General features: G+C 46.0%; 1 protein-coding gene across 4 annotated transcripts in view; it reads left to right on the top strand.

Moving 5' to 3' along the window:
• Window positions 1–15,072, top strand: part of TICAM2 (TIR domain containing adaptor molecule 2) — a 63,241-nt gene that overhangs the window by 46,101 nt on the left and 2,068 nt on the right. For all 4 annotated transcript variants that reach the window (XM_064595799.1, XM_064595798.1, XM_045891130.3 and 1 more), the window contains one exon: window positions 1–15,072. This exon is cut by the window's left edge and continues 15,574 nt beyond it. The gene's annotated coding sequence lies outside the window, so the exon portion shown is untranslated.

Raw genomic sequence — 15,072 nt, 5'->3', positions numbered from 1 at the left:
CCACAATGAATGTCATAAGGAAACACCCACTTGTCAGCTCCCAGTTCTGCGTGTCCGTGGTCCAGAGAGGAGAGCCGGGTCCCCTGCTCAGAGCTGCAGAGGGCTGAACTCAAGAGTATCAGCTAGGTGCAGGCTCCCTCCCCTGGAGGAAGAATCTGCTTCCAAGCTCATTCATGGGTGTTGGCAGAATTCAGTTCCCTTTGTCTCTAGGACTGAGGTCCTCATTTTCTTGCTAGCAGCCGGGTATGACTATCCACTCCCAGATACCACTGGCCTTCCCTTTCATAGGCAGTCTGGAAACACGGAAGCAACAGAAGCTGTCGAGGCCAGGGAGACTCTCCCTTGAGTCACATGCTCTCTTGCTTTGACTCTCTCTGATTTCAAATTGCTCTGATTTCCACCAGCCAGAGGAAGCTCTGCTTGGAAAGGGCTCGTGTAATGAGATGAAGCCTGGCTGCATAATCTCCCGGTGGATATTTAATGTCCTGTAATCATGGGAGCGACATCTCGTCGCACTCACACATCTCACAAAGGTGAGATTTGTGCAAGGTTGAGGGACACTGGCCAGGGGGTAGGGAGGATTCTGACTACTTCAGTCCACCCTCCGACCCCCAATCATTCACGTCTGTCCCACATGCAAAATACACACACCTCCTCCAAAGGTTTCTGGGGGCTTTATATCCCTTTGTAGCGTCAGTTCAAAGTCCCAAATCTCATCCAAAAATGGTCAGCTCAGAAGTCCAAAATATTCATCATCTGAATCAGATGCTGATCAACCTCCTGGATATAATGAGTTCTGAGCATAATTCCTTTGTATTTGTGGATCTGTGAAATTAAAGAGACAAGTTATCTACCCCCACGTGCCCTAGGGGCAGCTTGGGCAGGAAATGACAGTTACGGGCATTTCTGTTCAACAAGGGGGTAAATGAAGGCACATAAGAACTATCAGTCTAAAGCAGTTTTTTTAAAAGATTTTTTATTTGAGAGAGAGCGAGAGAATGAGCAGGGGGAGGGGCAGAAGCAGGTTTCCCACGGAGCAGGGAGCCCAACAGCGGGACTCGATCCCAGGACCCTGAGATCAGGACCTGAGCCGAAGGCAGACACTTAACTGACTGAGCCACCCGGGCGCCCCAGCCTAAAGCAGTTTTTACATCCAGCTGGGCCAACTTCATTGGGTTTCAGGGGTTGGAAGTAATCTTCCCTGACTCTGTGTTTCACTCTCCAGTCTCTTGGTTTTTCCCTCCTGACTCTTGGTTCTGCCCTCAGGGTGAGGGTCATTGGAGGTCATTCCTAGAATGCTGCCTCCCGAAGCAATGATATGATTGTTTGTGTAGCCCACATTTCAGGTATCTTGAGGAATTTATGGCAGATACATAGGAACACATGATATATTGATAAGCATACTACAACCCACATGTTTATAAAGCTAATAAAATGATACCCCAGTTTTTAAGCACAGAGATATTAACCACCACATGTCAGGTTATGAGTCATTGCCCCAGCAGTGAGCTCATACTCATAAGACGATGACTTCTTGAAGTAAGGAGCATCCACCGGGAAAGGTCATCTAATAGATGATTATCTCAAGAACGAAACATGAGGAAATCAAAGAACTGAAAAAAAAGTTTACAATCAATGCTTTAAACAAAGTCCTCTCACATTTCCTTAAGCCAGGGCTTCTCTAAAATAGTCAAATCTCATCAATAACAAGAAGCCAACTGAATCTCATTTGCATTTGGGTAGTTAACTTCTTAATATTAAAATAACAAATCACCACAACCTACTTTCGGCACAGCGCCTAGCACATGGAAGCCTCTTTGGGGAGAATTTCGGCAGTGGTATTAATTTAAATCCTATAACGCTGAAGAGCACTCCCATCCATGCAAATCCGTCTTGAGTGGGACCCTTGGACAAAGTCACAAGAAGGCTGATAGAGGCAAAAAAGAGAGATCTCTAATGATCTGCAGCAGACCGAGCCAAGGTAGGGACCACCTAGTAAGTGAAACCTAGAACCCAATCACGAATCTGATTCTGATTCAGAGGGAATCTTTGAGATTTCTGGATAGAGTGGAGGGGATTATGGTGTTGGACTAGCAGGCCAGGGATCACATTAGCAACAGAGCAGAAAATGGACTAGTGGACAGAGTGAGGAGAGGACAGTGGGGAGACGTGACAGCGATAATGTGGACATTTCATTCTTCTCGCATTAAAACAATGGTCTGGGGCGCCTGGGTGGCTCAGTTGGTTAAGCGACTGCCTTTGCCTCAGGTCATGATCCCGGACTCCTGGGATCGAGTCCCGCATCGGGCTCCCTGCTCGGCGGGGAGTCTGCTTCTCCCTCTGACCCTCCCTCCTCTCATGTGCTCGCTCTCTCTCATTCTCTCTCTCTCAAATAAATAAATAAAATCTTAAAAAAAAAAAAAAAAAAACAATGGTCTGGACCCACTGTCAGCCCTGAATGTTCTCTGGGGCATTTCTCGAGGAGCAGTCGTGGACTCGTGCTAATATAACTGTCACTTCTGGTTGGCAAGCGTGACAGTGGGTCATTGTTGCAGTTATGACAGCGCGTAAGGGCCTGTGAGGATTCAGTGTGTGGCTGGAGACGCACACGTGTTTGGTCAGCAGAGACAGGACGAGAACTCCGGGGCTGGCCTTATTACGATGATCTAATGGATACTCCTTCTCGAGTCCCCCCTGGGTGCAGAACACTCTATTGAGTGTTTGACAAGTGTTAGCTCGTTCAGTTCTCAAAGCAAGCCCCTGGCAGTAGGAACGTGCAGCCTGTTGTACAGTTGGGGAAACCGAGGCTCCAAGCGCTATTGCTGTTTGGACACATGATTAGTCGGAGGCGGTTGCCTCCGTAGTGCTCTGTATACTTTTCTCAAAGCTTGCCCATTAAATTCAAATTACCTGTTCACGTGTCTGTCACCCACACCAGACTGCCGGGTCCCGAGGAGAGGGACTCTGTCTTATCTTGCACCTCGTATGGGCCACACACGGGTGTTGAACTGAATTATCTGCCTGTGACGCCTGTGTTCTTGTCATCTGGCAGGTGTGCTAACTCCCCAAACTTAGTAGCCTTAGGAATGTTGTAAAAATGTGGCAGGCAGGGCGCCTGGGTGGCTCAGTTGGTTAAGCAACTGCCTTCGGCTCAGGTCATGATCCTGGAGTCCCTGGATCGAGTCCCGCATCGGGCTCCCTGCTCGGCAGGGGGTCTGCTTCTCCCTCTGACCCTCCCCCCTCTCATGCTCTCTCTCTCATTCTCTCTGTCTCAAATAAAAAATAAATAAAATCTTAAAAAAAAAAAAACTCAACCAGAAAGTAGGATTCCTTTTCTTCATAATTAAAGTATGATGTTATAATTCAAGTGATAAACTGAGAATTCCTTCACATGTGTTTGTTAGAGAGCCAGTAGCTGTTTTGAGAGATTTAAATAATGCCAACAAAGTCATAGTATCTTTAATTGCTCAGTACAAAGAGTATAATGCTGCTCACAGCATTAGTATAAATGCTGAGGTAAGAGAACAGTTTCATAACAGTGCCATGATAGTGTCATTAGAAAGAACATCACGTGCTATTCGAGCAGCATTATGCAGAATATGAGCAAGACAGCCAGTGCTTTCTATGGAATATATCTGTGCTTTTCTTCAACTGTGAATAAACTTTTTCTGCACCTTTGCCCAAACAACTGCATGGTCTACATCAAAAGCAATACAATGGGGCGCCTGGGTGGCTCAGTCGTTGAGTGTCTGCCTTTGGCTCAGGTCATGATCCCAGGGTCCTGGGATCGAGTCCCGCATCAGGCTCCCTGCTCAGCGGGGAGTCTGCTTCTCCCTCTGACCCTCCCCCCCTCTCATGCTCTCTCTATCTCATTCTCTCTCTCAAATAAATAAATAAAATCTTTAAAAAAAAATGTGGCAGGCACACAATCTGGGCCTGGAGGCAAGGAGAGTGCAGAGTTTTAGAAGACCTTCTAGAAATGACCTGTGTTCTCTTCAGAGGAAGTCATTCTCAAAATTCTTCACTCATGCAAATTCTTATTTATTTTTTTAAAAGATTTTATTTATTTGTCAGAGAGAGACCACAAGCAGGGTGATCGGCAGGCAGAGGGAGGAGCAGACTCCCCGCTGAGCAAGGAGCCTGATGTGGGGCTTGAACCCGGGACCCTGGGATCATGACCTGCAGCTGAAGGCAGATGCTTAACCAACTGAGCCACCCAGTCGCCCCCATTCAAGCAATTTCTTGATGATGAGGAGAAACTGGTCTCCATGAACAACACTATTGTTACAGAGACACTTGCAGAAATTCTTTGTTCTTCTACCATTCTCTCCCCTCCACCTCCTAGAGCACACAGCATCACAGGAGAAATCGGGCAAATAGTTGTTGCATGTGTCTTGTGTTCCTGGCATGGCTGCTCGGCACCAGGTAACACGAGGGGATGGGGCACAGGCCCATGGAGCGCACAGATGAGCTGACGGTAACCAAGGCCTGACCGCAGCGAGGAGCACGTATGGGACTACACGCTCCAAATTAGCCTTTCAAGGTAGAGAAAGTGCAGAGGACCATTAAGAGGCCTCCAGGCAGCATGGTGAAGTAGGCATTCACTTGGAAAGGGTTGTGCGTGAGGCCTGAAGCCAAGTGCTGAGCAAGAGTGTGTCAGAGATGCAGGGTCGCGAAACCAAGATGGCGGGAAGGAAGGCTTGGAGGAGGAGAATGGTAAGAACCAAGGACGTGGGGCAAGTGGAGACCGGATCCTGGAGGGCCTTGTAAACCACATCACCGTCTGTAGCCTTCTCCCTAAGAGCAGCGGGAAGCCCCTGAGCGCAGAGGAGCGGCATGATCTACGTGCATTCCTCTCTGACCAGCAGAGGGGAACATGAGCTGAAGGAGGCAAGAGCAATTGTAGGGAGTTAGGGCATGAATGCCTCCATCTGCAAGGATTAATAGGACCACCCTGCGAAGCACCAGGACCGCATTCATCACCAGGTTAATTCTCGGCCCAGCGAGACCTCCTTTGCCTCCATCACGAGTCTGTCTGGACATTTCCTGAGGGTGGAGTGAGGGGGATGGTGGGCTGGCTTTGCGTACTCCTGCGGCTTGTCCCACCCTGACTCCCTCCTCCACTACGTTCCACTCATGTTTGACTTTCCCAAGTGCCTTGAGCTCTTTATCTTTTCTTTCTTTTTTAAAAAAATTTAAATTCAATTAGCCAACATACAGTACATACTTTAGTCTCAGATGTAGTGTTCAATAGTTGACCCAGTGCTCATCACATCTTTTCTTTTTTGCTTTTAACTTTGCAACAGGCCCTTGATCAAATGATGTTTGCTCCCGCCCTGCCCCCCGCCCCCACCCCCAGACCACCCTTTGTCCCGGCTTTGCTCATTCCCACCGGTTGACTGTTTTTCCTCCAGCTTTCTCGTCAAATGTCCTTTCCTCAGGGCAGCCCACCCTGACCCCTGAGAATACCCGTCAGGCCCCTGTCGTGCTCGCTCGCAGACATCCTGTGTTTCTCCTTCCTAAGTGTGTATCGCCATTCATTCTGTTTCATTGTTCCTGTTGTTCAAAAATCTTTCAATAGCAAATGAATGAAATCCTACTCCAATGGGCTGAAGCACAACACAGAAGAGGTGGCAGGAGGGGATGCACTGGTTCACAGAACAGGGAGGCCGGGACAGGGTCGGCATGAGCAGGAGGACCATGGTCCATGGTCAAGAGCTTGGGTTCTGCGGTGAGACTGTCCGGATACCGACTCCACTTGCCACTGGCCGACTGGTCGTGCGATTTCGTCCAAGTTACTCCACTGCTCCATCCCTCAGTTTCCCCATCTGTGTCCCAGCGCTTCCAGCGTTAGGAAAATCAATAAAGCAACCAGCCTCAAGCTTTTCTGCACAGCCCCTTCCACAGAGAAACAAGATATAAATGCTCACTGTTATTGTCAGTGGCAGAACGAACGCCCGGTTCCATATTTCTGGAACCTCTACTCCCGCCTCTACGCGTGGCTACAACTTTGACCCCTCCTTTCGGGTCTCGGCTCACACATCCCTTCCTGGAGGTCGGGGCTTCCCTTCTGATGAGTAGGTGACGGGGGTTGGGATCTGCCTGCCCCACATCTGGTTTGGTCTGGGAACTCGGGCAGAGGCTGAGTCTTCCTGCCACTGGTTCTGTGTGGTGCCTGATGTAGAAATAGACTCAGACTTAGCAGTGAGGTACATGATTCTAACTAGGGGACCCAGTCTGGTGGTTTTACCCCCCAGAACCCCACACCCTGGATATTGTCTACAGCACCCAGTCCAAGAACACCCACACCACATTCCTGGGCAGGAATAATAAGGGATTCTAGCCCCAGAACCTACTGAATAGATAGATGCACTGGATTAGAGTTTGGGTGTTGTGGATTAGAGATTGGGTGTGGGCTTCTTTATCTGTGTGTTGTCGTGGATTAGAGTTCGGGTGTGGGCTTCTTTATCTGCATCTTGTTGTTTGAGAGTAAAGTGGAACATAACATGGACAAATCAGGCCTTTTGACTCGCTGATCTGGAAAGCAGACCTTGAGATCTGGGTGAAAGACTTGTATTCGGGACCACCCCTTGGCTGTGGAGCCAGTGACTTAGCCAGGCGTTTTTAGCATCACGTCCAGCTTGCTCTCAGTAGAAACAGAAGTCGATGGTTACTTGGCAGCCTTTAGGCTAGCAGAGGCTAAACGTGGGCCTGCCTGGCCTGCTCAGGAAAGTTGCACGGCCTCATCGAGTTCAGCTTCTCTTGCGTGGTTTTCCAAGCTGCTCCATGCCCTGACTCCTTCCAAATTCTCCCTTCACTTCTCACCACTCCCCTGTCTGGGTTGTTTCCTAGCTACATGGAACTTCTGTCAGTTCCTCAGCAGCCAGGCCCTCTCTTGCCTCTGCGTCTTTCACTCTTCCTGGAACTTCCTTCACCTCTTCTTCTGTGACAGCTCTAACCGTCACAGCCTCCGGAGAGCTCTACCCCCAGCCTCCCCCAGCCCACGTGAGATACTCCTGATGCTCCAGGAGGACATGTAGGACGCGATCTTGCTCATGCGCTCTGTGTCCCAGGTCTCGTTGCTGGGCATAGTGCATATCAGCACAAAATACATGTTGAGAGACGAAGAGACCAAGGGAAGCAGTGAATGAATGTATGGGCAAAATATACCTATCCTCCATGAATGACTAATCAGAGAGTTACTTGCAGTGGGGAGGGACCTAGAAGGTGAGGGGTTGTGGGTGTTCTTGGACTGCGTGCTGTAGACTAAGGAATTGAAGCCTGTCCGAAAGGCCTGGGAGAACCCTTAGGTCAAATAATAAAGTAAAGTAAAGTAAAGTAAAGTAAAGTAAAGTAAAGTAAAAGGTAAAGTAAAGTAAAGTAAAGTAAAAAGTAAAGTAAAGTAAAGTAAAGTAAAATAAAGTAAAATAAAGTAAAATAAAATAAAATAAAAAAATAAAATAAAATAAAATATAAAATAATAAAATAAAATAAATAAAATAAAATAAAATAAAATAAAATAAAATAAAATAAATAGCAAACTGATTTAGCCAAAGTACAACAAAGCCTAGAAAACTGACCGATTGTCATGAGCCTAAGTAGGATGGATGCACCACTTCAAGGACACATCAGCTAGCCTGCTCCCGAGGATTCAATCTGTCCTTCTCGAGGGGGAAACTTCCATTTATAACACAGATCTACCACAAATGTAGTCTTCAGACAGTTCCTCAAGGGCCCTCCACAAGAGCACGGAGCTCACAAAACGGACACTTTAGGGCCTTCTCCCCTCCTGACCAGGACCCATGACCCAAGATGGGCTTGTGAGAACAGTAGGCTACTCTGGCCATTCGGGGGCAGGAAGGGAGGCTGAGACTTAGCATGGCGCCCACCTACCAGCGTGGCCAGGCTTTGAAGAACTAACAACTTGGTGGCAGAGATTAATGCCAAAAGAAGAGCCAGACAGGAGCCGCTGTTATGAGGAAACACAGCAGCTTCGGTTAACGATCCCAGCAGCCAGTGGCCAGAGTGTTTCCAAGCAGAAGTATGGGGAGTTGGAAGGTGTGTTCACGATGGCTTCAGCAAGAGTCAAAGGAACAGAATCCTCAGCGTCAGGGTTGAGCTCAGGGTGGGGGTCAGCACAAGTTCACGCTGGAGGTACCAGGAGGTGGCAGGAGAAAGAAGCCAGAAGCAAGTGGGAGGGGTCAGGGAAAGTGACTGTTGTAGCCCTGGCCTCTTTCGAGAGAGGTCAGCAGTGAACCCTGCCAGGCCCTTGCAGGAAGGACCTAAAGATGGGGTGGAGACCCAGAACCAGTGGACAGGGTCCCTCGGTGCTCAGGAAGTCACAGGGATGGGAAATGAGGTGGGGCTGATCCTCAGGGGGATCCATCTTACACAGTTTTAGGCTGGGACATAGCGGATTCCACCGCAGGACAGCTGGTGGCCTGTGGCGTCTAGAGCCGTGAGCACCTCGGAGGTGTTGCAGCTGCCCCGGAATTTAGGTCGTCACCTTGGCAGAGAGAGAATCGTCACTAATAATTCATCCCAACGCATGGGGGGTAGGAGGCCTTCCAGCTGAGTGTCTAAGGAGGCGCCTGGGAGCTCCCGTGTCGGGGTGCATCAGTGGGTGTGGGAGAAGGCAACTTTGAAGTGGAGTCTGGAACTGAGACAAGATGGTGAAAACACCAAAGGGGTGAGGGTGGTGAAAGCCAAACTCACTTCCAAGGCTCTTTACGAAATAAGGCACCAGATGACCATTCAGAGGCTTAGGGGCAGGCGTGGTGGCTTTGATCCCAGGGCTGGGAGAAGGGGGAGGAGTGCCCTAGACCCAGGGTGGGGTGGCAACAGGGGACCTAGTTGGGCTACTGGATTAGAAGTGGTCTGACTCCTCCCTCTCTAATAAAGTGTGGCTCTTAAGACATTGGGTGGAGTCTCATATGTTTGCAACTGACAAGAACTCAGCCTATGTGACATCAGTCTGGGCAGCGACAGAATTCAACACCAGGATTTCTCACTTAAGGTGTGGTTCATCAGGGTGTAAACCAGGTTGGTAAACTGCCCAATAAACAATTCTTACAGCATCAGTGGGGTCATCCATCAGTCATATAGCCAACATCCTTGGGCCTGGGCTGAATTTGCTCTTGGCTAATGGCTGTCTTGGGTTTTCTGTCCAGTGAGTCTTACTGAGTAGACACTAAGGTAATTGGGAGAAACAGGGCTAGGATGCCCACTAGTGATGTCACATTCTCTTTACAAAGTTGGACAAGAACCCATAAGACCATGTTCTCCAACTTAGAGGGTGGAAGAATCATCTCCTGGATTTGTTAAAACGCAGACTCTTGTGTTTCACATCGAAGCTAGTTAATCTGAATTTCCAAGAATGTGTTCCAGGAGTCTTCTCCTTAAATAACTTTCCTAGGTGGTCCATATTCTTAAGATCTGTGCACCATACCCTAAGAAACAATAATGTCGAGGCCCATTCTGCTGCAGGAAGTAGAGATGGCTTTTTTATCTTACGAGGATGGATAAGATCCTCCACTGTTTGGCTCACTCATGATGGCCTGGATGCGGTTGTAAGGAGTCTGGGAGAGATGTGGTCTTCAGACCTGAGCCAAAATCAAGAGTTGGGGGCTCAACCAACTGCGCCCCCCGGAGTTCACCATTTTTTTTTTTACATCATCCTCATGGGCAGTTTGTTCTGGTGGCAAATGGAAGAATGGGTCAATGGGTCAAATTTCCTACTACTAGTCATTTATTTTGAGAACAATGTAAGCATCTCCCCCCTACACTCATCACGAACTCTGCGTTCTAATGTAAGACCTCGGCAAACTCAAGTGTCGGTGCGGGTACATCTGTAATATTTTTTTACCTGCTCTCTTATTCACAGCAGCCAGGACTTTTTTCAACCTCAGAGCGAGTTTCCCAAAGGTAAACACTTTCTCTGTTCACCAGTCTTTGGTCAGCGTGCATCTGGTCCACCCGTAAATTAGCCAGCATATCATTTGGGTCATTCTGTCCTTTGTAAATCAAGATGTTTTGTATATCCTGCCTTTAAGGACTGGACTTTTGGCTGCTTCCTAAGGGGGAAAAAAATGTAGATAGGTGGTTATTATTTAGAGTTTAGAAGCCTGTTGTTAGCACCTTGTATTATGATGTCATTTTGCTGAAGATTGCCAAGATTCGGTCTGGATCCCTAGAGGACTAGAATGCCTTAGTTTAATTCTGCTTCCTAGCTTGCAAAAAGGGACGTATTCAGATATTCAAAAGAAATTCAAATGCCAAAATCTGAAAAAGCAAAAAGGTGAGATGGATAAATATTCAGGGGGGATAATTACTGGACGCATCTGCCAGACTGGGGCTCAGGCCAACGAATTAGTGGTGAGGCAGTAATTCCTGGTTGATTAGTGGCTACCCACATAGGCCTGGGCAGCCAGGCAGTGGCAGGCACAGAGGTCAGGGCAGGAAGAAGGGCTGAGACTAAAGGTCATGTACACATGGATCATTGTCAGCTGCCCTTGATGGACAGGACTGTGCTTCTGACAGTGGCCTCATATCTGGGGTGACTCTGGCCTCTTTCATCTGCCCACACCTGGGAGCCTCTTTTTAGCTCTTCAAGATCCTCAGATTTCCTGCTCTGAGTGACCAATTACATCCTCACCTCTTTGAGAAATGTGGGCTTCTGTGTCAGAACTTCTGGACATTGTTGAGTGAGCTGGGTTGGGATGTATCAGGGGAGACTCTCAAGGGGTGGAAGCCAGTTCTTGAGACTCTTCAGGATCTTTCTCATCTATTGCTCCTAGAGAGCTGGGGTCAGGGCCCTGACAACTTCAGGAAATGGGCTAACAGAGGAAAGAAGCACATACTTTTACAATGACGCAGGATTTCTAGCTGGTGATAATGTGATGAGTAAGAATATGGCACCATGCCAGTGAGGGAGACAGTGCCAGGAGATGATCAGAATTTGGCGATCGAGTTGCTGCCTCTTCCTTTTGCATAGTTCAGGGAAGGAAAGAGAGGCTAGGCCAAAATATACAGCGAGAATCCAGAAAGCTCCCGGCTACAAGAATTCTGCTCTGCCTTACTTCTGTGATGGTAAGATTCATCAGGGCTCACGAGTTTCCTTTGTAAAAGGTGAGTACCCCCTGGATGTATTCTTGCTTTAAGTAGATTACTTGCACCCGGCCGAGCTCCTGAAACTTCCAAGAGGGCAGCCGACCTAGAGAATGTGAATTCTGGTGGAGTTGTACAACTAGGAAATGGTGAGTTGTGATGCACTTTGAGGGAGGGGAGCTGGGATTTTGCACATTCAGAGGTTGCATAGGGTACCACCCTGTGTCTGGGGGTGGGGGCGAGTGGGGAAGAAGGGAGGGGCCATTTACCTGTGTCCGGTCATCTCCCTGCTTTCTCCATTGGGCTCCCTCCCTTCTCCCACTGCTTTTTGGCTGGGCCTACTCCCACTCATTCTTTAGGATCCACACCTCCTTCCCAGCCTCGCCCAAGGAGCGTTGGCAGCTCCATCCTTTGGGCCCTCGGGGTTGTTTATATACATATTTCACTCTGATCTGTTTATCTACGTTTCTCCCACAGCCATGAGTTCTTTGAAAGCAAGGATCCATGTATTCACTTAGCATCTGACGAGTACACAGTGGGACTCACGATGCACAGGCAATGCTATGCACACGATGAATGGATTGATAACAATAAAATCCTTCGCACCTTGTTTAAACAAATGATCAATCGGTGTTGATAAAATAGGTTTCTCATACGATAAAGGCGTTTCTGAATGGCTGGGGAAGGCTACGTGCTATTTTTGTGTTACTTCTGTATTCATGAAAGCAGGCTCCTTTCATGCTTTTCTGAATTAAACTGCTGCCCAGTTAGTTACTGAAAACAAAAAGTATTTTTCCGTTCACCCAAATCAGACCAAATTAATGAAGATCATCAAAACCGTGCAAGCGGACGGTTTCACTGAAGTTTCTGGTTTAAGCAGAGGCCAGCAAGAAGTAAACGTTTGAAAATCCCCAGAAGAGGGGCACCTGCCAGGCTCAGTCAGTGGAGCGGGTGACTCTTGATATGGGGGTCATGAGTTCGAGCCCCACGTTGGGTGTAGAGATTATTAAAAAATAAATAAACTTAAGAAAAAAAAATCCCCAGAAGGGAAACTGTAGAAAGAATACCCTACTAATTACAGGAGATTATATGGACCCCCAAATCACAAGGGTGGCCAGGCGAATTTGGGGAAATTTGATGCATCATTTTACACATTCTAGAGGAATTTTAAAAATGTAATCTTCAGTGGGTGCATGGTTTGGTGAATTCAGCACACTCCTTTGCTGCTCATATCGCAGATTGGCCTAACTCTTTGGGAAAGCAGAATGACAGTATGTACGAGAAGCCAGAAAGAAGTTCCATAATCCAACTCCTGGAAATTTATCCCAAAGCAATACATGAAAAGAAGAAAACCTATACGCTTGAAAATGTATGTTGTTCTGGTAATAAGGGTGCCGTCTCTCTGCTAGTCCAGTTGGTCTCCATCACCCTTTCAGGCATGGGATGATGTTGCCTCTGGGCTCCCAGTATCCTGGGGGCCTCCCAGGGAGGTACCCTCACAGACACCTGTAAAGCGTTGGGTCTCCCACAAGCCCAGTGAATCAGAGCTGTGGATGCAGGCGACACCCCACTCCCCTCAGAGCAGACCAAGGATTCACCTTGGCTCCTGGCTGTGGCACCTCATTTTATGTGCCATCCCTCTGGGTCCCTCCCCATTTTTCCAGTCCGCTAGTTCCCACCTGCACCATCTGGAGGCTCCTTAGAACTTGAGTCCATGGTTCTTCTTGGTATATAGCCCCCAGAGCATTCTCAGGCTTTTAGGAAGACAATAATTGCTGATTAAATCAGAATCCAAAGCCTTAACAACCAAACCAATCCCTATCCAACCAACCCAACCGAACAAAAACCTTTTACTTCCCATTCAGAGAGTGTTGGGAGGAGGCAGGTGTTTCGAAAAAGAATGTAAGACCATTTAACAAAAAAACAAAAGGAATTTTAGTTGAGATTCTTTAAGAAAAGTAAAAACTAAAAAAAAAAAAAATTAGAAGAACAAATTTGCCAAAATCTTTAGAAATGGAGACAACCTCCAATAGGGGATTGATGAGTAAAATTAGTGGTCCTCAAACATTTCTGCTTACTACATGAAATACTGTTTACCCTCTTGCATATTTTTAGGTTAACATTTAAAATTTTCATCATAAGTTTAAGTAGTTGCAAAGGAGGCAATTTCCTGCATACTATAAACATTGACATTTTAAAATGGAATAGTCGGTCTCTTAAATGAATCCAATAAAATGTAAACACCATAGTGATTATGCCTACTATTCACCATTTCAAAAATATATGAAAAGCCTCTTCTTTACCTACAGTATAGTCTGCCTAGTTTATTTTTCTCTTTACGCTATAACTCCATTCCATATTCTCACCCCTAAGGATTATATCCTAATTTCATGTATTTCTGTGTTTGAATGTATTTTTTCTATCACCCTACTATACTTCTCTGCAATGAAAAGATATATACATTTAAATTTCAATTTTTAATTTTCCTGTGGCTAAGTGCTGAAACATTTTCTTCTAGATTGAGATATATTTATCAGTAATAATCAAGTATTCAAAATAATATAAAATATATTACAAAGTTTTAAAATTATTAGACATAAGTATTTTTTTTTACAATTACTGCATGTATTTGTTGTTGAATACTACTACTTACAAGAAAGAGATATAGTTTAGCATCAATGTTTTCTGTTTTTCATTTTTGTAAATTCTAAGAATGTTTTTACCATTACTAAGTAGATGGGGTTGTAAGGTGTTCTGAACTTTTCAATCCTTAGAACTCCTTCTAATTTATACACTCATTTAGTGATCTTAAGGTCATCCTTTATTGAAAGCAATTATTTGGAAATCATATGACTCGCAGAAGAACTTGTTACACAGCCATTAGAAGTATATACTTTCTCAACACAGTCTGGTATTTTAAGTAGATAAAAAACTGACAAAGTTTCCCTGAAGTTTTTACACCCTGGAATAATGCACCCTTTTAAGATTCTCAGTGAATGAGAGTTATGCCCCCCCCCCTTTTTTTGCAATTTGGAAAATATAAGGCTATGGTGATACAGTTAGGAAAGGAAACAGGGAGACACCTTGACTGCATTCTCTAAAACAGCAAATCAGTTTCTGGAAATAATATAGATGCAAGTTGAAGATTCAGAAACAAGTGGTCTTAAAATGATCTTAAGTATGCACCTACCCCTTGAAAATCCCCTGGGGGGGTGCACATCTCAGTTTGCAGGCCATTTACATCATCTTATTGAATTTGGTAAGAGAGACAGGTCAGCTCAGGCTACGTCTTGGTTGGGATTTTGTAACTGGGATTTTGTAATTTTGTACCTTGGGAGTATAGAACTGTGGCACTAGGGATAAAACAGCTATTCCTCTGGGTTGGTAGATTGTTAAAGAAGGCTGCCCTGATCCTTTATATTCTATTCTTCTATGTTTTCTTCTCAATGCTAGTAACCTGAACTTCAATTTTGGGGTACCAATGTGGAGCCCGTATACTGACTACCTAAATAAAAAATGATTATTAAGACTGTAAAAACATGAGAAATCTTTGGAGTATGGTAAGGGAAAAAAGCAAAATATGTAGCTGTATGAAAATTAGGACTTCAATTATGCAAAACTACATCAACTACAAAACTACATAAATTTCTCGACAACACTGTGAGTCAATAAGCAAAAATGAAGTTGTGATTTGTGTGTGTGTGAAATGTCTTTTAAAATAATGATTACCTTTGTGGGGCTGGGGTCAGATAATCTGTCTAATCTGATATTCTCTTTCCCCCGGTGGTACCCAAGGAATTGGGTGCAAGTTTAAGTTCCCCAAAATAAAGCTTTCAAGAGATGGATGATCAGTTTTTCAAACACTATTTTCTCATCACGATTCACTATGGGCGTCATTCCCCAAACAGGCTTACACTCTTCTTCAAGCTGGTTTAATACATCCCATGTCTTAACGTCATAAATTTG

Source organism: Mirounga angustirostris, unplaced genomic scaffold (assembly GCF_029215605.1).
Source record: "Mirounga angustirostris isolate CCGP_5_RB_7025 unplaced genomic scaffold, mMirAng1.0.hap1 SCAF_7, whole genome shotgun sequence".
Taxonomy (NCBI): Eukaryota; Metazoa; Chordata; class Mammalia; order Carnivora; family Phocidae; genus Mirounga; species Mirounga angustirostris.
Note: the sequence above shows the minus strand (reverse complement) of the source record. Positions and strands in the feature narration are given on the sequence as shown.